Source organism: Gallinula chloropus (genome assembly GCF_964237585.1).
Source record: "Gallinula chloropus genome assembly, chromosome: 2".
In the NCBI taxonomy this organism is placed as follows: domain Eukaryota; kingdom Metazoa; phylum Chordata; class Aves; order Gruiformes; family Rallidae; genus Gallinula; species Gallinula chloropus.
In genome coordinates, this window is record NC_140086.1 from 20,926,773 (window position 1) to 20,950,931 (window position 24,159).

The following is a 24,159-nucleotide window of genomic DNA, read 5'->3' on the forward strand; positions in this document are numbered from 1 at the left end:
GGCAGAGACCAGAGGGCGTTGGAGGCTTTGTGGTTTATCTGCGGTAGGAATGCTCATCAAGATGGTGTGATGCAGCTTGAGACTGTGGCACTGAACCAGACAGGATGGAATGGTAACCTTCCTGAACGCACTATCAATAAGCTGCAGCCTAATATAAAGTGACATTTTTATAGTTCTTGCAGAAACATGACAATGAGAGGGTCAACTCGCTTAATAAAATATGACAAGGGTTTTTACTATAAATTTTTTCTTTTTTATATTCTTATTGGAAATAATTAGAAATTTAATTAACAATTGATGACCGGACTTGATGTCTCTGATGAAGCCATTACTACCCATGAATAAAACAGGCTTTCCCATCAGGGCCCTAAAAGTAAATTTAAATCACAGCAAAGCCCCCAGAGCCAAGATTGCAAGTGAGCTTAAACTGAAGTTGGGCAGGTTTGCAACCAGGTGGCACTGCCTTGCATGAGCTCCTCTGGCCTTACACCTCCTGGGTACAACGCCCGGAGTTGAGGTCTCTTGCAGTCTAACATTCCTTGTGAGTATCTTCTACCTTCTGGTTAAAAAGGAACCTCTAACATTAAAAATACTTCAAAGTACCTGATTTTATTCTGAAGTTCTCTCTTTACCAAGGAGGGAAAGCTGTCTGTCATTTATTGCATATATATGTCAGGATCTAAGTAAATAAGCCTTTTGATTTTAGAAATTCAGCATGACAGCAGCAGAGCAATAGCTGTTACCATATAACAATCAATATCTTTGAGTACATCATCAAAATAATCACGATGACAACAATGACTCAAGTGAGAATTTAACAAAATGCCATTTGTTTTTGACCCAGTTACTGGTTTGCAGTACTCCAGGATGGCTCTTTAGACCAAATGAAGTCCTCCTAGCCGGAACAATAAAGTCATCACAAACTGGTAGCAAATGTCTCTTTACAGAGTATCACTGCCCTCAGGCTTTCATATCTGAATTTCTTTCTAAAAGGAGTATCAATCAAACAGCAAATCTAATTTGAGAAGAAAAATGGGAATTATGTCTCATATTCAAAATGAGAAAGAAGCTTCAACAGACACGGGAACAATTCATTGAAGCTTGTGTATTATTTTGAAATAAAAGAGCTCGTACTTTGATCACAAGAATTACACTCACCCATAAAAACTCGCCTGCAGTGAGGAACTTAGAACGTGATTTTTAATAACTGAAGTACAAAGAAGTGAGCTTCTTCTGGACAGAGGGAGAATCAATCAGTAAGGGTATCAAGAGCCACTGCTCCTTGCCCTTCATTCCCAGTATTACTGATCTGCCCTAGCTGGATTACTGAGATGTCTTCTGCACTGACCTTTTTGCCCAAGGAAAAGTGCAGCAAGGGTTGCTCACCCCTCATTTCACTGAAGGTAGGGAGTTTCTCACAGGAAAGACCACAATCATCTATGCCATGTCGTGAGACACTGCCCACTATAATTCCCCCAACCACCCAAAATCTGTCCCAGGCACCACAAACATAGGTGATACTCATGGAAGAGCTTATCCTTCCTCCACAGGAAAATGCCTGAGGCCTGGGATGGACGTGTCATGACACATATGTGTCTTGTCCGTCTCCAATCAAAAGCAAATTATTTCATGTCTTGATTTATTATCACAGCAGCAGGAATACATCACAAGGTACAACCGGCAAATTAGAACAATCCTCGACTTCTGTTTCAGGCTGTGTGGCAAGGATTTGTTTTGCTGGGTGGGGGGGTATAGGGGTGGCTTCCATGAGAAGCTGCCAGAAGCTTCCCTTAGGTTTCACAGACCTAATGCCAGCCAGCTCCAAGACAGAACTGCTGCTGACTAATGCCAGGCCAATCAGCGGCGTTGGCAGCACCTCTGCGAGAATATGTTTGAGGGGAAAAAAAAAAGAAAAAGAAAAAAGGAGCAGTAGTTTTTACAGCCAGAGTGGAAAGATGCAAGGAACGACTCTGAAGGGGCTCTTTATGCCAGAGCAGAGATTCCCCTGCAGCCCATGGAGAAGACCATGGCGAGGCAGGCTGCCCCCCAGCCACCCATGGAGGTTAATGGTGGAGAAGTTATCCACCTGTAGCCTGTGGAGGACCCCTTGGCAGAGCAGGTGGAGACACCCGAAGGAGCCTGTGACCCTGTGGGAAGCCCATGCTAGACCAGGCTCCTTGGTAGGACCTGTGGCACCATGGAGAGAGGAGCCCATGCTGGAGCAGGCTTCCTGGCAGGACTTGTGGCCCTGTGAGGGACCCATGCTGGAGCAGTCTGGGCCTGAAGGTCTGCACCCCATGGAAGGAACCCCATGCTGGGGGAGTTGGTAAAGAACTGCAGCGTGTGGAAAGGACTTAGTTTAAAGAAGTTCATGGAGGTCCACCTCCTGTGGGAGGGACCCACACTGGAGCAGGGGAAGAGTGTGAGGAATCCTCCCCATAAGGACAAAAGAGCAGCAGAGACAACATGCAATGAACTGACCCCAACCCCCATTCCCCATCCCCCTGTGCCAGTGGGGGAGAGGGACAGAAATGGGGAGTGAAGTTGAACCTGGGAAGAAGGGACAGGTGGGGGGAGGCATTTTAAGATTTGGTTTCATTTATCATTATCATATTCCAATTTGATTGGTAATAATTGGATTGTTTTTTTTCATAAACTGAGTGTGTTTTGCCCGTGACAGTAATTAGTGAGTGATCTCTCCCTGTCCTTATCTCAACCCATGAGCCTTTCATTATATTTTCTCTCCCCTGTCCAGCTGAGGATGGGCAATGACAGAGCAGCTTTGGGGGCCGGGGTCAACCCACCACACTTCCCATGGGATACGTTCGGGAAGACTGGCCTCAGGGCCTACAGACACATATATCATAGGAGATCAAATTCTGGACCCATAGTCCATTTTAGCTTTTTTTCTCTCTAAACTGCTGTGGAGATGGGGAACAGGAATTCATGCTGAGCCAGCAAATAACTTGTGGACTTGTAACATGGAACAACCAAAATTCTGTAGTTCTGCACTGCTGACCTCTCCGCTTCCCTGGGTCAGCACTCACACACTCCTGAGCACAGACACAGCAACACTGGGAAGGGTGTCTGGTGCCAATTTCTAGAACTCAGGGTCACTGAAAGTTCAGGTCCAGCATGAGACCCAATACCACACTGCAACAAGCTGCACAGTGCCATGGCATCACATTCGTGGGACAGAGATGGCTGCAGACATTGCAAAAGCCATGGTGACACATGTTCCTGTCCTCATGGTTTACCAACTAGAGACACTGCACAGCTTTACTCCAAGGAAGTATTTTCCTGGAGAATATGTTAGGATTGGTTACCTATTTTTTCTTCTTCAAAATAGGTTTAGGCAGATTAAGGCTTTGGCTTACCACAGGCAAGGACGAGGACCACAAACCTCTGCCTTCCCCATGTGTATTTTAACCCAGCAGGGACACTCACTGGGCAGTGACACTGTAAAACTCCTTCTCTGTAACGCAACAGCCACTTTCAGACCCGACTCCTCTGGAAGGAAACATTTACTACGCCCTTACGAAGAGACCCATGAATGATAGCCACTAACAGAACAATTGCAAATACCAGCTATCGATCTGCCTGCAAAACCAAACTAGCAGCACTTGTTTAATCTCAGCTTATCGATACGCCCGTTTGTGAAGTGGCGACAGAGCCCACAACACTGACCACATTGATTTCTGTTGTTTATCTGCCTCTCTGTGCAAATCCCTCATGATTCTGCTATCATTTTCAAACAGAGTATTTTTCCTGTTTTCCACTGAATTAAATGTCAGCAGATGATAACTTGTGCTTTGTTGTTGCCATTTGGTAATTTAACTGCACTAAACAAGGAAGAGCATCTGATTGCATAATCCTTTTGCACCAGCTCCATGTTACTGTAACATCTTTTTCTTACTAGGTTGAAGATCAAAGAGTAAATGGGAAACCTGGTATCAGCCCCATCATTCACTGCTAACCACTTAAACTGTGACACAGCAACTTTGCACAGCTGACAGGGAGAGCTCAAGAACCACAAATTTTGTACACATGGTTAACTGCTCAGATTTAAGTCTTTGATAAGATTATCTCAGGGGAATATTAATAAACTGTCCAGTACATTATACACATATATCCCATCAATGTAAAGAAAGCTCTGCCTGTTCTCTTGTACAATGCCAACTTTTTATCCTGTGCCACCACCTCTTCTGGTGGTGTCTGTACCTCTGATGTGTAGAAACAGCCACAGAATTGGTTGAGCATCCCAGTGCATTTGAAGCTTAAATAACACAACTCTGTTCTTTCCTATTCTTTTCAGTCCCTAGTTCCATTTATACTATATTTCTAGAAACCCTTGAGGAATATTTTCGTAGAGACTATGTCCTGGTTTCGGTTAGGATGGAGTTAACTTATTTTCTAGCAGCGGATGGAATGCCGCGTTTGGGAGTTAGGATGGGAGCAGTGCTGATAACACCCTGATGTTTCTAGTTGTTGCCAAGCAATCAAGGACTTTTTCAGTTCTTCATATTTCCCTACTAATGAGAAAGGAGGGGACTCAGCCAGGACAGGTGACCCGAACTGGCCAAAGAGGGTATTCCACGCCAATTACGTCATGTTCAGTACAAAGGGGGACTGGTGGGAGGAGGAGCAGGCGGCTCCAGGACACACGGTTTTCGGGAATGGTCCGGGATGGTCCTGGGCTGCACGGCCTGATTTGTGTGGTTCGGTGAGAAACTGCATTGTGTATCAACATTTTCATATATTTTTTGCTCTAAAGTCCTGTTATCATTGTTATATTTATCTTTCTGCTATTCCAGTAAACTATCCTTATCCCAACCTGCAGGGGTTTTGGTTTCTTGGTTTTGGTTTTTTTTACCCCTTTCCCTTCCCTCCTACCCCGCACCCCCTCCCCCCCCGCCCCCAACTTCTTCCCTCCTTCGATGAGCAGGCAACTATGTGGATCTCGGCTCTCAGCTGGGGCAAAACCACGACAGACTAGGAGAGACATAGCACCTTAGGAGAGGAGTTACATCACCCTTGGTGGCCTTCTAACCACTACTTTCTCATCTTGTAGACAGGCAAACTAGATCAATTCTGGAGGAGCCTAAGGGAGGTCCAGGCCAGTGGATGTGCTGCTGGGGGTAGATGGCCCGTGAGCAGCCCCAGTGGCAAGAAACAACCCACAGCTGCAGGAAGCTTGTGATACAGGAGGTAATTATGTAATTTCTTTCTCTGTCACTTGAAGACACAAGGCTTAAGAGCCAGAATTTCAACCTACTCAAATTTTAATCTGAGCAAAAAAAAGAAATGGAAGGATTTTATAACATTATCCCACACCTCAATGGGTAGTTGCGTGGTAAATTCAGTATCACTACTGATTTCTACCCAAAGCACTACAAAAGCAGGAATACTGCAGAATGCTAACCAGTTTGTACAGCATTAATGCTAAGAGGAGAGCTTGTTTTAATGTGTGCTAATATTACACCTGACTCCAGCAGCTGATCATAATGTTCCTTTGCAGCTGCAGAGATAGGACAAGGGGCAATGGCTTCAGGTTGGAGCACAGGAAGTTCCGCACCAACATGCAGAAGAACTTTTTCACAGTGAGGGTGACAGAGCCCTGGGACAGGCTGCCCAAGGGGTTGTGGCGTCTCCTTCTCTGGTGATATTCATGACTCATCTGGATTCCTACCTGTGCAATATGTCCTAGGGAGCCTGTTTTGGCAGGGGGGTTGGACCTGATGATTTCTGGAGGTCCCTTCCAACCCCTACGATTCTGTGATTCTGTGAATGTATCAAAGTTTCCAAATGAAAAAACAAATCCAGGGTTATTAATTAAAAATAGATGTTTATAAAAAGCAGAAGGGAAAATTAAAGGACTAGAAAAATAAAAATTCAAGGTAGAGTAATTAGATCTTTGTTTTCAACTTAAAGGAATTAATGGGCCTGCAACAGGGCTTGCAATGTGCAGCTCGAGACTACTCTGTTGTCATCAAGTGACTGAAAACATTTCACACCCATGCAACCTCCTGTATTAATTCACCTTTAGAAGAAGCGTACCTAGACAGAAAAAAATATGCATTTCAGCACTGTTGACTATCCTAACAGTTTACAGGCGTTGTACTAGATCTTGAGTAGCTCTCAGAATTAGGCCCAAGAAGTAATCAAAGGTAAGTTTTAATACTTGTATGAAACCACAACCCCCAAATGTCTGCAAGTAAAACAGAAGTTTCAATGGCTAAAAATGTAAATGGCTGCTAGTAAGCCACATGCCTTAAGACCATATCAAGGCACTGTCAAATCAGAGAAAATCAAGCATGCACAAAGTTGTCACCTGTCACCTTGGATATTCATTTGTATTTACTGGAGCTTCATCTCTTGTGCAATGAGTGACTCAGGCTGCTCTAGGATCCAGCATCTTTCACAGTAATGGGTTCACTAAAGCTGTAGCACTGCTCTCGGCTTCTGCTCTGCAGTTGGCCTGAGGTTACAAACTGTACTGTTTATTGAGCCTCATTAAGACTGCTGTCATGTGGAATCAGCTTAGCTTGGCTTTAAGAAAATATTATAGAATTGCCTAAATGTGCAATTCCCTTTGAAGTCAGAACGCTTAGTTTGTAATGTATTCCAGTGATTCCAATGCACCGGATTCTATGAGCAATAAATGGTTGCACATGTTTGCTGATTTAAAACATGCCTCCAAGAAAGGTAATGATGATACCAAAATAATTTGAGGTCAACTTGCAATTAATGTAGCAACACGATCATTTGTCTAAGGAACAAATCCCAAATCTCAATTGTGCAGGAGTTGCAAATGCTCAGTGTTATGTCCAATACCTTTAGCAAGAAACCAAAGGAGTACTTTGCATTTCATATTCAATCTTCAACTCATGTAGGCTAGCCCAGAATATTTATTGAACTGTTATCTCATATACTATAAAGAGGTGACGAAGTGGGTTCTGCATGAATGCTATTAAATCTCCTCATGGTGCCATTATGACTGGTAGCCTTATTGTAGAACAAGACCTTAGCAGCTTGAGATATATTGTACAGTAATTAATATAACAAGCCTGTGATATATTATCATAGTGTTCCTGTTCCAGCAGTGGGCCTGGCTTCTGGGAGATATGGAGAAGGAAAAAAAGCTTCCCCTAATATGTTTATACATTCCCTCAGAACTATTTTATATCTCCATACAGAAAGAAAGTCTTAGAAAATCATTATAAAGTTGGAACATGGGGAACAGTTTTAAGTGGCAGAGGGACAGACTTAATCTTTCCCAAGCCTTTTTTCTGCTATAAATTGCGATAAAGAACACGAGAGAAAGAATGAAGTCAACTAAAATAAGGAGGTAATTCCTAACACTAACATCAATTAATAAAAAAGCCATCCAGGCATTGCCTGCTTCTGCAGCAAAATTCTCACCAATTTTGTACGATGACATCCAATAGAGAAAAAATAACAGCTCCTTTATCAAACTAGATGCCCCATTAATTTCCTCTGGGAAGTAGGCTTTTTTTTCTTTTCCTCAAGTCATTCCTATTTTAAACAATTTAGAAATGAACCTTCACCTAAATAGGGTACAGAATTGTGTACTACACAAAACCATTCAGAGCTGGAACTTAGCATTAAGCTCACGTCACTTATAAATGGGAGTCTAAACATATGACCAGAAAGCCCCCTGTTAACTCGCTGGGTGATGCCCATGAAGCAAAGACAAGAGCTAGAAGCAGGAACAAAGATCCATTCGGTATCCTCAGGGAATAACCATTGAGAAGCATTACTATATGCTCATGGACCAAAATCACCTCCATAACTTGCCAAACCATCTTCCTCATGTTCCTTATTTGAATTCTCTTTAGTTTATCAGCGTTCACATGTACCTTCCAGGCAATTAATCCAAACTACTAAAGGTCTAGAGAAAGAGTGTACCTCAGAAAACATCAAGACATATAAATTCCATCTTCTATATGGAATGTTTGATGACTTCTACATTTTGTATGTGAATATTTTAAGTATAAAAGGTGAGGAAAGCTACAGAACTTCTCTGCTAGCTGGCTCACAGGAGAAAACGCTGTGGTTTCTTTTTCGTTTTGTTCTCAGGTTGGGTTTTTGTTACACAATGAATTTAAGGCTCAATACTGCATCAGGAATTAATGTGACAGTATCTTTACATTTAATTCAGGAATTTTCTGACTGCCTAAATTTAGTGCTATTATGATTCTTAGCTTTAGATCATACTCTCAAGTAATCACTGTTTGCAACCATCAAGTAATTAGATTGATTCAAGTATCCCTTCTCCAGCTGAAAATTTTGATGCTTAGACATTCAACATGAGAAAAGAAATTCAGAACCTAGAGGAAGAAGTGAGTCCAGCATGACTTATCATCCCTCACAAACCCAGGCAGCCAAAGAAAACTGTAAGAAAATACATGCAAGACCCTTGATAGTAACATTTGATGTAATGATATCAATCTTGTCTTTCTTCTTTTCCTGTTGGAAAACTTATGCAAATTTTCTTTTCAACTCTCTATCACTATGATCGTTTCAAGCGAACAGTAATCTGATAGTCTTTGGAAGATTCTTAAAATTCTAGGCTCCCTTTTAAATAAATATAAAGTAGCTATTATTAAACTCAGAGAGAGTTTAAAAGTCAGTGATTTTTATGAAAGAAATCAAGACGACTGGGATAATCCCCCTCAGCCTCATGGCATCACTGATCCATTTAGACACAAAAAAGCAACACATTAAAAAGAATTGCCAGGTTTAAGAACAAATAGATGATGGAGATGGATATGCAGTAGGCAGTAACAGAAAGCACTTCAGGACTGAAAACCTGAACTCATGCTTTTCATTAGCACAATGGAACAAGAATTTACCTGATGTATAAAAGCAAAACAAAACAAGCAGGAAAAAAACAAAACCCATTCTATTAGATGAAGTAGCCCTATGCTGAAATAAAAAGACACATCCTCTTTTTGACCCAAGAAAAACTAGAACAAAGAGGCAATCATGGCAATACATGTCTTAACTTTGTGAGTAATTTTTTGTTCAGTAATGCATAAACACCACACACAGAAATACGAGGTACTGCGGTTTGACTGTGGCCCATTATTACGGCACATGGAATGCCAGCTGATGTGAGTCACTGTCAAATAAGCTTTCCCTTCACTGAAGAAATGAGAAGTGGATGGAGTGGTGGGCTCTAGCTGTGATGTCCATACTCTCTTCTTTGATTGGCCATGACCTTGGAAATAACCTTGGCAGAAGACAATGCTTTCAGAATATTTCACTTAATGCCTATTTTTTTCTAGCTTGAGTTGTGTGCTCAGATTTAGCCCCATCACACAAAGCAAATTAAAACCCCACAAAACCCAGTGCAGAAATCCAGGGTAAGAAGGGAGGTCCTGACAAGCAGCCAGCACCAATGAGCAGAACCCAAGGAAAGCTTTTTCCAGACTGTAGTCAGACAGAATTTTCATTCCCTGAGCAATGAGGATTTTTCTGGTATTCCTTAGGAAAAACATCACTCTGTCTGAAAAAACTCATAACCGCTGCATGAATGAGAAGGCCTTTTTGAACTCCCTAGACCTTTTGTCTCTGTTGCATCAGATCCACAGGCTAATTACTTTTTCTGTGTTAAAAAAAACCCCAAACATATATTTTTATTAGGCATAAAGCCATCACCTTTTCGATTCTTTTAAATTAATGTTTTGCCTTATAATACAAAAAGTAGCACAAGCATTAAATTATCTTTTCTAACACTACCCATGTTTTATGTTCCTTAACCTTTTGCTACTCTTCCACTCTCTGGCGGTTCAAGCAAACATATCATTGTCTATACTCCCTACCAACCTCTCCTACATTGTGAACATCAAGAACCAACACGACTTTACTTACTCTGTACAGACACAGGTCAGCTATCTCAAACTGGCATTGAAAATCAGACCCTGGCAACAAGATACTCATTCAGCAAATGTGCATTTCTTATATATTCACAGGGCTGATCAGACAGATAGGGTTGATCAGCATGATGAGAGAGATACGCTGTTTTGAAAACCCAAACACTATGTAAGGAACCTCCAAAGTAAAGAATTACTGTGAAGGTAACACCATAGACGGAGACAGCATATATGTAAATAGGCACATGTCACATGACAGGCAATATCACTATTCACAACGGTGTGCAGCAATAGGACAAGGGGTAATGGTTTTAAACTAGAAAAGGGGAGATTTAGGTTGGATATTAGGAAAGCGCTCTTCACTATGAGGGTGTTGGATCCCTGGCATAGGTTGCCCAGAGAGGTAGTGGAGGCCCCATCCCTGGAGATATGCAAGGTCAGGCTTGATGGGGCTCTGAGTGACCTTTAAAGGTCCCTTCCAACCTAATGCATGCTGTGATTCTATGATTCTATATTACACTACCAAATTACATTTCAGTATAGGAAATTAAAACTTTGCTATTAAGTGACCTACAATACAAATCTATCTTCTGTTCTTCATGGTACTGATTGAAATCACACAGCCTCTATGAACAGGGAAAACATGGTTCTAAGGAAACAACTGGTTATTTTTTGGTGTATTATCAAATTAGTTCATTCACACTGAACTTAGACACAGTTTTGAGAACATACATTTAAAGTTTCAGCTTACGAAAGGCTATTCTTATTGAATCAAGGAGCTGCATTATCTAACTACCATATCAGAAAATTATTCAAAATGTCAGGGGAAATTTATTCAGAAGCTGGGAACAGGAAGACATAATTTTAGAGAGCCTTACCCTGTCAGGTGCTAAGCAGCTCTGGATGGTCCTTAACTCCTGCTTTTACGAGACAATATAGTATGAAGAAACATCTAACAGGATTTCTTCACCATCCATGCAGATATGGGCTTTGCAATTCTAACCCTTAGAAACACTGCATTCACTTATTATTGCCTATAACAAAGCAAAGTACAAGTCCAAATCAAGAAACTTCCTTGTAAGCCTAATTACAAAACCATTTTCGGCAGTATCGCCCTGAGCTGGGCTTCCTTCATTCTGGAGAAAATCAATGCTCAGGTTCATTTATTGGCTGCAAACAACAAACATGGTACAGAAAGAAACTGAAATATGCTTTCTTTCAATTACTCTATCACCTCTTTCACAGTGTTATAAATGTAGCAATGTTGGATGTAAAACTGAAAAGCAGAAAATTTATTAGAAAAATAAAGCCTGAGAGAATCCCATACAAACCGCGTTGATTTGGCTCCACAACTACAGTCATGGTACAGGGGTTGTCTTGGGTTTTGCCTTCGCCTATCAATAGGTTTGGTATTGCAGTGATATCACATAATGCCAAGCTAACAAACATATTTCTAGTACAACCTTTACTGAAGAGATATGAAAGGTGGGTTTAGAACTGTCTAAATGGAGAAGTTGCTTTCAAATAAGAGATCAATCAAATCTCGATAAAACTAGTAACACTTTATAAATTAATAAGGTACTCAATAGAGAAACCTTTTTGATGTTCAAGAGGTCAGAGCCCCTGGGCTACAAGGACTATAGACTCATAAAATCCCAGACTGGTTTGAGTTGGAAGGGACCTCAAAGCCCATCTAGTCCCAACCCCCTGCCATGGGCAGGGACACCTTCCACTGCCCAAAGCCCCATCCAACCTGGCCTTGGTCACTGCCAGGAAGGGGGCAGCCACAGCTTCTGTGGGCAGCCTGTGCCAGGGCCTCACCACCCTCACAGGGAAGAATTTCTTCCTTATATCCAAACTAAATTCTTTCAGCTTAAAACTGTTGCCTCTTGTCCGATCACTACAGGCTCCATTAAAAAGTCTCTCTATATTTTTCTTTAAGTCCCCATTATATATTGAAAGGCTGCAACATGGTCTTCACAGATCCTTCTCTCCTCCAGGCCGACCAACCCCAACTCTCAGCCTGTCTGCAAGGAGAGGTGCTCCAGCTCTCTGACCATCTTCATTGCCTTCCTCTGGACCCCACTCCAACAGTTCCACATCTTATACTGAGGACCCCAGAACTGAATATGGTAACTTGTACCTGCAAAAAACCTGGAGAATTTAGCTACCAAAACTTTTAAGGTCTACCTAGTCCATATACTCCCCTACAGCATGGTAACTGCTGCCCCCTTTCCTAAAGAAAAAAAAACTCAAACCCTTAATTTTGCCTCTTTATAAAAACACACATGATTTCTGTGAAGGGAGAAAGGAATCAGAAGGGCTGCAATGTATACAAAAGAATAATTTTAACTACCATGTTTTGCATTGTACCTCAAAAGGAATGAGAAGCAACATTATTTAATAAAGCATTTGTGTAAATAAAATCATAAAAATACTAGGAGAGGTAGTGTGATAATGCTTGGGGGGGGAGGGTCAAGTATTGACCTGGAGCATGAACTGCACCAGAGCAAAGTGAAGTTAGGCAGCTTTTCCCTCTCTGCTCTTCTTCCTTCTCTGATCACCTTCCCCTTCATTCTGCAGTCCGCTACTAAGTTTTCCTTTTTCTTTTTTTTTGTTTCAATTTGATTTTCTACATTTAAATACTTACTACTATGATGTACGGCTTTGTCTTTATTTAAAACATTTTCATTTCTGTTGTGCTACCTCTTTCCTTAATTTATATTCCTGAATCTATTCAGTTTCCTAGAGCCATCAGGGTGCTTGTATACACATAACTTCATTTTTTCTCAGCTCTGTCCCTTGTTTTCATTCACTGTCTCATAGTTTCCCCACTCCTTTCACCTGTCTTTCATCTCCTTCCTTTATTCATTCCATCTTCTTCTTGGTCCACATTTCATTTCTTTACCATAATTTCCACAGAGAGGAGAGGGGAAAAAAAAAGCTGAGCATCTATAACCAACTACCTGTGTTCAGAAAGGAGTTATGATAGAAAAATATTATGGATGCTTCATAACAAACAGGTTGGGAAGAAATCAGCATTATCAGGCCTGTGTAACGCTGAGGTGTAAGATGCAGCCCCAGCTGACTGATGCCCTTTCTTACACAGGAAGCCCCGGGGTGGACATGCCGGTTTAAGTTCAGGAGGCCCATGCCAGCCAGCCATGCCATCCACATGACAGAAAATATCTGCCATTATTTTAATCTCATAGATCAGGGCCTTTAGAAGGAACAGAGTCTGTACAAGCACAGTGAGAGACAGAAATCCAAGCCAGAGCACTAGATTCTACTGTGTTTGCCCTGTGCTGAAATGAAAGGTGGCTATTACACGGCTCTTTCTCTGCTGTCTGCCAAACATCTAAAACATTTTATTGGGTAAAACTATCTGGCCTGAAGAGCACTTTAGTTGCCAACATCTCATAAATCCAGACATTTAGCACTGCAGAATGCAGACCTACCTGGATTTAATGAAAAACTAGGACATTATTTTACTCTTGAACGCACCAATGCAGTTTCTGCTGAAGCTAATGGACTACTCACAGTGGTAACTGCTGCTCTTCATAATTACTATCTGTGGTCATTGGGGACTTTAGGGAAGACTCTACATTTGTGTATATCTCATAGTAAGTGCTGTAGTTAGTGGTGCTTTCAGGGATTGTCTGTGGCCTGGGCAGGACATGGGGCTTTGGGCAGAACGTTTACCTCCCCTGTGCTTTGACACCTACCTGCAAAACAGAGCAGATTACTCTGTGGGAAGCTGAGAGTAAAGTATGTTAATAGCTTTGAGAAATCACTATTCAATGGTAACTGAACCCGTGCATGTCCCTACTGTAACTATGGGTTTCAGTTCCTGAATCCTACAGCTCATCTTCTAAAGCTGAACGTCATCTTTACTTGTTTACATTCAAAACATATTCACAGAGGGCACCTACACCTCTTTGCTTTCCTATTTATTACTATTTCACTACCTCTATGTGTAGGAAGAAGGGTGGTGTTGTCTTTTTTAAAATGGCATTGCAAATACAGCTCTAAGTTTCAGCCAGAAAGAAAACACAGGCACCGCACTGCACAAATATTAGAATACCTGTGATTTAACAGAGAAGATCCCAAATATCTGAGAGTAGGAATGAGATTTTTATTAAGGAACCATCTAGGCAATGCAACTTTTTATGTTTTACATATTTGCATATCACCGCTTTCACTAATTGTAATGTCTTAAAATCGAAAGGGCTCAGCTGCTCCTCTCCCTCAGAAGACACACCAGAGATGTCCCTGGGGACCAAGTGATGACAGACCTCAGTCTGGTGGTGCCTGTGCTAAGAAGAAGCCCTTGGAGCACCACCATGCCCAATGAGTTACACCTCACACGCAGTGGGGCTACAGAGTTCTCTCACTAGGAAGGAACAGGTACTGCTACAAACACACACAAAAAACTGCTGGTGATTCACCAGACTGCAATCTCGCTGTAAGTCCCGGGCCAGGTGCCTTTGCATACATAAACCTGAGCGACTTTCATCAGGGCCTTACAGCACACAATGAAACCCTTTTGTCGACATCACAAGGAACACCAGTTGACCTCCTCACTGCCCTAAAGCCTCCAAACATGACTTCACTTGACAAGTCCAGGCTGACCGACTCAAACTAACATCATAAGCAGCAACAGCCACCTGAGAAACCCTTAATTACAACACCCATGGAAATTATGCTGTATGCACTGGTCAAGGCCAAATATTTTCTTTATGAAATACATGCAAGACAGTCAAAAGCACAATCTTCATAAGCCAGTAAGTGGCAATATCTGCAATGATTCACTGTAAGAGCTGAACGAACCGCACATTTGAGAGGTATCTTCTGATCTAGGTTAGAAGGCTCTTTGAAACAGCCGGAACAGCGTTCACTCCCTCTTGGTTGCAGTGAATAGTTTGAAGGTTGAAATTACATTCTCTGTCCATCACTGGAAGACAGGCATAGGAACAGACTATTGAAAAATTTCACAGTGTCCTTTTGGCTGCCTTCCAGTCCCATCGCCAAGTGGCTGCTATTCTATTTAATGTAACTGGAGTCTACCCTTAGGACTAATATCTTTCTTCCTGACAGTTTTTGTTCTTTTTCAAGGCAGGGAAACAGCCGCAGACCAACAAAGACTGCCCCTGCCCAAGCCTCGGCCGAAGGGCTGGGAAACAGAACAAACAGCATGGCCAAGCTCCTGCTGCACAGCCATCTTGCAAGCAAGCTTCTCTACAATTCCACTGGAAATGCAGAGGATGTAAAGCTGAGGTTAGGATCACCCATGCTCTTCAGTTGAGAAGATTTTAAAGCAGCAATGTGTTTTGAGGAAAGTACGTTCCACAGCTGCAACGCATTGTGGCCAGTCAGAAAAGCACCCTTCAGCTAAGAGATCACGAGCTGTAGCTGACTCTTGTAGATAACATTGTGGGCATTTTTAATACAGACCACAGGCTAAACTGCCTGGCTGGCTGCACGTGACAGCTTCATGTGGTTAATCAGGGATTCCAGAACCAAACCCAACCTGCTTGAAGAGTCCTCAAAACTTCCACACGTAAAAAGTTAAATAAATTCTCTGAGTGGATAGTCCTGGGTTAATTGCTAATGTAATCCTGCACTGCTTGTGCTGGCCAGATACTAAAGATATGGCAGCACACAGGTTCAAATCATGGCTTAAGAATAACATCAATCTGTGTCTAACATACGGTTCCCTTGGGCCAGATACTACACATATAGAGGCAAGTTCTGTTTGTGTGATTGTTTTTCATGGCTACTGACTTCAAAATCAGCCAGGCCTCTAACTGACCAGCTCCTGTCAGCTGCATTACAAGCTCTCCTGGCAGTCAGGCTCAGGCAATTACCAAAGCTCCTTGCAGACTTTCTTCCCGCTCTGCACTGCAGATGTTTGTGCAGCACAGAGGCTCTGATACACACAATAAATTGGCACCTTGTGCTTCTTGTATCTGCAAGAAGCAAAACACTAAGGAATTTAGCAAACATTTATTGTCCCCAAAATAGCCAGGGCTGATTCACATCTACCTCAACTCACATACGTTATCACAATCACATTACTTTCAGCAAAAACATCAGTTAAGAGGAATTTCTGTCACAAGCAAAAAACTGTTCCATTACAGCATGCCTGTGCTGGGAGGTAGTTAACATCTTCAGCAATTCCCTTATGTTTTGGGTTTGCATGGCAAGGTTTTGGTAGCAGGGGGCTATAGGGGTGGCTTCTGTGAACAAGCCAATACCAGCTGGCTCCAGGACAAGCCTATCACTGCCCAAGGCCAAGCCCACCAGCGACAGTGGTAGTGCTTCTGGCATAGCATAGTTAAGAAGGCAAAAAACCCCAATAACCTAGCAGCAGTTTTCACAGCCAGAGAGAGGAGTGAGAAGCTGTGAGAAACTCCGCAGACACCAAGGTCAGTGAAGAAGGAGGGAAGGTGCTCCAGGCGCCAGAGGTGAGATTCCCCTGCAGCCTGTGGAAGACCACAGGCTGGAGCAGGTGGTTACATCTGAAGGACACTATGACCCTGTGGGAAGCCCACATTGGAGCAGACTCCTGACAGGACCTGTAGTCAAAGGAGAGAGGGGCCCAATGCTAGAGCAGGTTTGCCAGGGTGACTTTTGACCTTGTGGAAGGGATGCACACTGGATCAGTTAATGAAGAACTGCAACCCATGGGAAGGACTCAGGTTGTAGAAGTTCACGAAGGACTGTGTCCTGTGGGAGAGACCCCACCCTGGAGCAGGGGAGGAGTGTGAGGAGGAAGGAACAGCAGAGAAAACATGTGATAAACTGACCCAACCCCCATGGAGGGAGAGAAATGGGGAGTGAGTGAGTGAAGAAGAGAGCAGTGGGGGGACATGTTTTAAGATTTATTTTATTTCTCATTATCCTACTCTGATTTCATTGGTAATAATTTTTTCTTGAGTTGAGCGTGTTTTGTCCGCGATGATCACTGCTGAGTGATCTCTCCCTGTCCTTAGCTCAATCCATAAGCCTTTCATTATATCTTCTCTCCCCTGTCCAGCTGAGGATGGGCAGTGACAGAGCGGCTTTGGGGGGCACCTGGCCTCTAGTGAGGGTCAACCCACCACACCTTAGGAATTGTCAACAGCAACACCACAGCAAGCAAACATACTGGCCTAAATATTAAGTAGAGCCTGAAACAGTTTTTAAAATGTCAGGAAGAAAACCACACTCAAACCCAGCATGATTTCTTGTGGTTGAAAACATAAATAGTTCTTATGGTAGTTTGGGAACAAATGATAGGGAGTCAGTATAGGCCTTGGGGAGAAGCAGAGACTCCCTTGTCACAGCATCCAAGGAACATACTAACCATGCAAAGGGAAAGTCTTTTGAGGGAAAGGAAAAACTCTCTCTCTTTAGAATCAGAGAAGCAAATATGTAAAGATCTTGCTTTTAGAAAAAGAGGGAAGTCTACAGGGATGGCTAATACTTGCCAGTTACTGAGCACTGTTTTGGGTACATGGTGAAGAGCTAGGTACCTTGCACTTAACATACTGCTTACTTCTTTTACTTACTGCATAACACAGCCAGGAGGCTTGAGTATTAACAAGTGCACTAACAAACCCCACCTCAAAAACTTACAAGACTCCTGAGAAACCTTCCACACTTTAGAATCTGCTAATAATTATTATACATTTGAGTATTTTATTACACAGTATATATCATTATTAATCATCATTACTGTTTATCATTATCACCATTGTGTGATAATGAGTAGTGCTGCACTTGCTGCACTCTTTTTTTATTGCAAATAAGGCCATATAAAGTCAGATGGAAGTCATTACCTCTGTCCTCTGCATATAAGAAGCAGCATTTACCTGTGCATCAGGGAGCAAATGGCCACAGGCCCCATCCTTTCCAGCTGGAGAGGAGAGAAAGGCCAAAATATGCAAAAGGAGGTACCAAGCACAAGTAGTATCCAGTGGCAACAGGTCTGGGATTTACAGTTTCCACAGAATTTTGCTAAGCAGGAAGTGGCTTTTTCACATGGAAATGGAAAACTGGCCCCAAGGCTTGTTTATTACCCTGAAAAAATCTGGAAGAGCCAACCATCTGGAATACCCCAAGTAACCCCACACAGTTCTCCTGCCTCTAGCCAGCGGGAGGCGAGCGCACCCTTTGCCAAGCCTCCTGCTCTTCAATCCCACTCTCCAGAGCCAGGTCTGACAGCCAAACCCTGTGCAGCCCTCTTGGAGCTAAACCTTCTCCCCCATGTCTCAGCCTTCCTGGAAAGCGCCAAGAGAGGACATGGGGCCTCCAGCACAGGTTAAGCTATAAACTACCTAGATCTCTGGTTCTTGCACATGGGAGCCTGGGAAACAGAACATCACCTGAACCGTTCAACAGCAGTTAATTACCAGGAGGCTGCAAGGCTTAACTCCTAGAGGTGCAAGAGCTTGTTTGCTGTTGCCTTTCTAAGTAAGGAAGGACCTGAAGAGACTATAAACATAGAGTTGTACTTGAAATACTTTTTGTCATCTAAAAATTAAAATAAATTCACTGCCAACAATAAAATAGAATTATTCTGTCATTACAGGTTTCCATGCTTACCACATCTCCAATGATTTACAGATTTTCTTTTATTATTTTTTCTTTTCTTTTCCAAAGAAGCACGGGGATATTTTTCATTGCAAAAACATTTGAGCTGGAAGCTGCAAGTCAGGTTAGATGTTTACTCATCAATTAATAATTAGGATTTTGCAGGTCAGGTTCTGCCTCGGCATCGGTTGTCAAGTCACCTTTTACTGCAGCCATGTTAAACACACACCCCCATCCACACCCTGCACTTATAGTCATAAATGTAACTACTTTTAGCCATGGGAGTTGAATGGTTACTGGAGAGGTAGAGGACACGTTGGGAACCGTATTGAGCTCAGCTCTTCATTTGAATTTGCTCTAATGAAAGTGGACAAGAAATCCACTCGCTATCCTCACAGCCGTTAATGCCTTACCCTAAAGAGGAACACAGGCCCATACTCACACCTCTTGTGAACAGCAGAGAAGATTGCTAAAATAAAGGCAGCTCTATCTTTTTGTTTTGAAGAACTCCCCGATTTACACTTTGGAATTAAAAGTACAAAGAAAAAAAGTTATCCCAGCTCAACAGGCAGCAATCACAGAGCTCTCCAGTTGGTGCTCAGGTTCATGATGAAATAGTGACTTGGGAAGGAAAAGGAGACAATACTTGGCATCAGCTGAAGGGGGTAGAAGGAATTCTCCCTCCCCTGCCACAGACACAGATGCTGTAGCTCCTCTGGGTCCTGCTGATAACGTACACTCCTGTGGCGTTTTCTGCTATCATCACAGAGCGCAGACATGCTACGCCAGCCTTCTCTAGTATTCCCCACTTCCTATAACCACCACAGGCTTCCACGCATTTAATCTGCTTTATAGCTTCAAATGCAGTTTACTAATTTGGAGAATTGAAGGGAATATACTTAGGAGCATTCATACTTCTAAGGTGCTTTGAGGATAAGATATAGAGAAGGCCCATGCAAATAGAGTAAGACAGAGATTTATATTTTTTTTCCCTCAGCCACCCCCCTCCAATCTCTAATTCCCACTAGAACGGCTGGAATAAGGCCAGGACAAAGACTTTATTACTATTCAAGCCCATTCCTACCTGTGACCACGACAAGACCTGAAGTTCTGCTGCAAAGACAGCTGGCAGCTGAGACAACACAGTCCTGATGCACAGCAGCCTTATTTCTAGCTCACAATCTGTTTCTGTCACTGGTGCAAATATAATTTTAATATAAAGCAGTAAGTCCGGTCCCCAAAGATTACAGGGGGCAGGAAGAAAGCTGCTCAGGATCCTGGCAACATTTTGAGTCTATGCATTGCTTTATACGTTTGTTTGTGCAACCAAAAGGTCTGACAACAGCACTTACTGATTCCTGTAGAATTCAGCACGTTTGCATTTGCAGAACTAGCGGCAAAATGTGAAGTTATAAAAACATTGAAGAGGCATCACATTTTTAAAGCAAGTCTGCATTTAACCACGTTTAACCTCATTATCAGCTATATCACATATTCCACTTTCTCTTTGGAAGGAGCTGCCGTGGTCCCACAGGACTCAGCCATTCTTTCTGAATTAGTAAGCATTCCTCTCGGGGCCCACAGGGAGAGCCCTGAAACCTAAGGAGGAAAACAACTCTCCTGTTCAGAGAAAGAACAGCTCACAAAAGATGCTCTCACTTTGTTAGTGACTTTGCTTAAAGCAGGACAGAGACCTAGAGTGGCCAAGGATGGGTACTGAGTGACAAAGGAAGGACAGAAAAGGCGGGGATGATGCCTTTGATATCACAGGATGTCGTGATGCCTTTTATCTCCAGTGCTGGAGACGCCGGACCCAGCATTTTAACAGACTCTCTGCTACTGTACCCTGACGTCAGTGTCAATCACTGCAGCACAGCAAGCTTTGCCATGACATCTACAAGAACAATTTCAAATTCAGAATTAAAACTGCACAGCACCACTAACCTCGCACCCCTGCAGCTTCACTGGGTTTTCGCATAGTTGTACAGATGTATGCGTAGGCGATGAGTACGTATTACTCCCCAACTGTGCTGGGTGAGAAGGTTACAGCCCCAAGACCTGCCAGCCCAGCTGACCATTCTGCACATCATTTCAGCTGTAAATCATCTTGGGTTAAACCTCTTTTTCCCAGTGTGTTTAGATAATGACACACAGAGGCAGAATGAGAAAAAATTCCACACCCGATCCAACTGTGGAGTCTGCCCACCCTCCTGAATTTGGCAACTCCCTTTTTGATACCTGTGGTCTCTGAATTTTTGCCCAAAATAAAACCAGAATTTCCAAACATTGTTTCTCTTTCTAATTGTAAAGAGTTTTATGAAGCATCACGTATCATCCATAAAATTACAAACCTCATCAACCAACACTACAAGCAGATACAATCTCTGTAAACTCAGAAGGGAAAAAAACCCACAAACAATAGAAAAAAACCCTAGTATTTTATTGTGTTCTATTTGAGGAAACACATTTTTCCCCAAAATGTTTCCTGTTACTCTGATTAAATCCATTAATTCACTATAATGTGAACAGCACTTGAAGCTCCATTGATCAGTGTGATCACTGCAGATATTTTCACATTATCTTATATGGTTTTATCATTATTCTTAAGTTGATTGTTCAAATGAGCTCTCAAAGGACAAGTCATTACTATGGATTTTATTACACACAGACACATTAAAATTATTTTTCAGTATTTTCCATTATCTCATTGAACAGGATTGGAGTAGATGATCTCCAGAGGTCCCTTCCAACCCCCGTCATTCTGTGATTCTGCGAACCTTCTACAACAATGATGTCGGCTGTGATCAGGTATTCTGAAAACTGAACTCAGACTTTGCACTGCTTTTTGTTACATGCACAAATAATGCAAAAGGGAATCATGACTTTCTCAAAATATTCTTAGAATAAGAGTCTGTTATTGAAATTTTACATTGGGCACAAGCACAGAGACGTAGGAAAGACTGTCAGTAAGGATACCCAACAGCACTTTCCTCTTCTTCACCTGCTGGCATCAGAACATGTATGCAGGAACCACCAGAGCTAACCCTTCTGACAGACAGTACCAATGCACCTCACGTCCCAGGGACTTTCTTTTTGCTGGCTGAGGAACAAGAGTTGCTGGAGCCCATCAAAAGAACAACCTCCTGCCTCAAGTCCAGTGAGTCTGTGTGATGGACAGGCAGTTAAGTCCATGCCAAAGTAGCTGGGGAATACGTACATCTTTATAAATATGCAATTTTTATCGAGGTTTCCAGTTCGCTTACCAGAGCTCAATTCAGTCAGTATGGCAACTGCTATATGAAACTCAGCCATGGGTCAGCAGTCAGGGTTGAATCCACCCTTAACATACTAAGTACCACTGCATTGTGACCAGCAGGTTAGCCAGATCAGCAGATTTTTGGGCAACAGCCTGAGAGTTAACCACTGAAGTTCGGGGCTAAAAAATTCCCACTGGTAAAGGACAACCTGGTGCCCTCCAGACTTGGGTTCATTCTTCAGAGGTTGCTGGATGTTTGGTAAGCACTTCATTCTACAAGAGCAGCCTTCCTTCCACAAGTCTTGAAGCCAATGGGTAATGTTATCTTTGTGACTTCAGATTTACTTTAAATTAGGACCCATTTAGCTCATTTTCCCAGCCATTCAAGATAACCAGCTGTACATCATTACTGTGTCTTGAAGTACTGAACATAAGGTTTTGGAGCTGCTGGCTGAAGACCCGAACAGCTGATAAGAGAAAGGGTATATATTGCACCCCCAGCCCATTCTGGAGTTGCTGCTCTATGAGTAGCCTTTGATGGCTGTACCTCTGCCACCTGTATTTCTGCTTACTGGACTCTGACTCTTGCTACAGAAGGCAGGAAGACTTACCAAAACTGGAATAATTCTGTTTCTGTTGACTCTACCAGTTATGGTTTAAAAAAAAAAAAAAAAAACAACAGAAAACAACCACCATCTCCCCTCAGACTAGGACTCCAATTTGGGAAAAAAACTGACTCCATATAAACAAGTTTTGCAACCACTGGTATCAAGTCCCTGCTTCCACAGCATGTAAATATGTTACTGATTCTAAATATGGGTAAATTGCACCTTTGCTCATCAAAACATCACTCCCAGTAATTCAACCAGGCTTGATCTTTCTCTAGGATCAGAACTCTGAAATGCATTATAGTGTCTTCTGTCTCCCATCACAAGAAGTATAGAATTTCTAGTTTGTTATAAACATATTGGTTACACAGCCTAGTCTTTACATACAGTTAGGACCAAGACAAGACTACTTGTTACCCAAGATAGAATACAAGGGTAAAAATGCAGGGGTTTAGGACACATTAACTGCATATCCAAGATACAGCATGAAGATTCTGAATTCATGAGGGTGTTGTTACATATAATTATTCAAAATTATGGCACATAACTGTACAATCACAGAAGCACTTAGGTTTGAGGGACATTTGTCACTTAGCTGCCCTCATGACTTACTCAAAGCAGGGCCAACTTTGAAGATAGCTCTAAATCTGAAGTCAGGACAAGACAGGGCCTTGTCCACTCAACTCTTGTGTATCTCCAAGGAAGGACATGGCCATCAGATCATTATTTTCCTCTAACCAGCACTAGTGAGATTGTATCAAAGTACTGGATCCATCACTTTAGGCTTCTCAGTCCAAGAAAGGCACTGATAAACTGGAGCCAGAAGAACTGGTTTCCCATGGGGCTTCAGCATTTCACCAGTAACAACTGGTTTCCTTCAATACCGGTACCAAATAAAGTCACTATCAATTCCTGACTAATCTAGTAGAGATTGAAGCCTTTTTTATAACTGGAAAATATTGTTCCCTAAGGTTCTGCGGAGTTGTGGTGGTTTGACCCTGGCTGGAGGCCAGATGCCCACCAAAGCTGCTCTATCACTCCCTTTTTCAGCTGGACAGGGGAGAAAATATACATTGAGAAGCTTAGGAGTCAAGATAAGGACAGGGAGAGATCATTCCACAATTAGTGTCATGGGCAACACAGACTCAACACAGAATAAAGGAAAGAAAACTTTCTAATTCATTACACTGCACTGCACACCCAGTGACACCAGTCAGGTAATGAGAAGTGTGACCAGATCTTAAAGCACCTTCCCCCACCCCTCCTTTCTTAGCAGACTTCACTTTTGTCATGATTTCGCTCCCTTCTTCCCCCCAGGCAGCACATGGGGAGATGGGGTTGGGGGTTTCACTCAATTCCTCATGAGTTGTTTTCCTTCTTAGCCAGGGGGAGCATTCCTCACCTTTCCCCTGCTGCAGCGTGGGGTCCCACCCACGGGAGACAACTTTTCCAGTGTGAGTCCTTTCCCACAGGGCTTCAGCTCTTCACCAGCTGCCCCAGCGTGGGTCGCTTCTATATGATGCAATCTCTCAGGCTGAGGCTGCTCCAGTCTGGTTCCCCATGGAGTCAAATGTCCCCCAGCAAACCTGCTCTGCTGTGGGCCTTTCTCTCCAAGGGCTGCAGGTCCTGCCAGGAGCTTGCCCCAATGCAGGTCACAGCATCTTGTCTCCACCAGCTACAGCACAGGACCTCTCCATGGGCTGCAGGTGGGATCTCTGCTCCCCATCATTTTCCATGGTCTGCAGGGCGACACCTGCTCCACCATGGTCCTCAACACAGGCTGCAGGGGAATCTTTCTCTCTGTCTGGACCACCTCGTC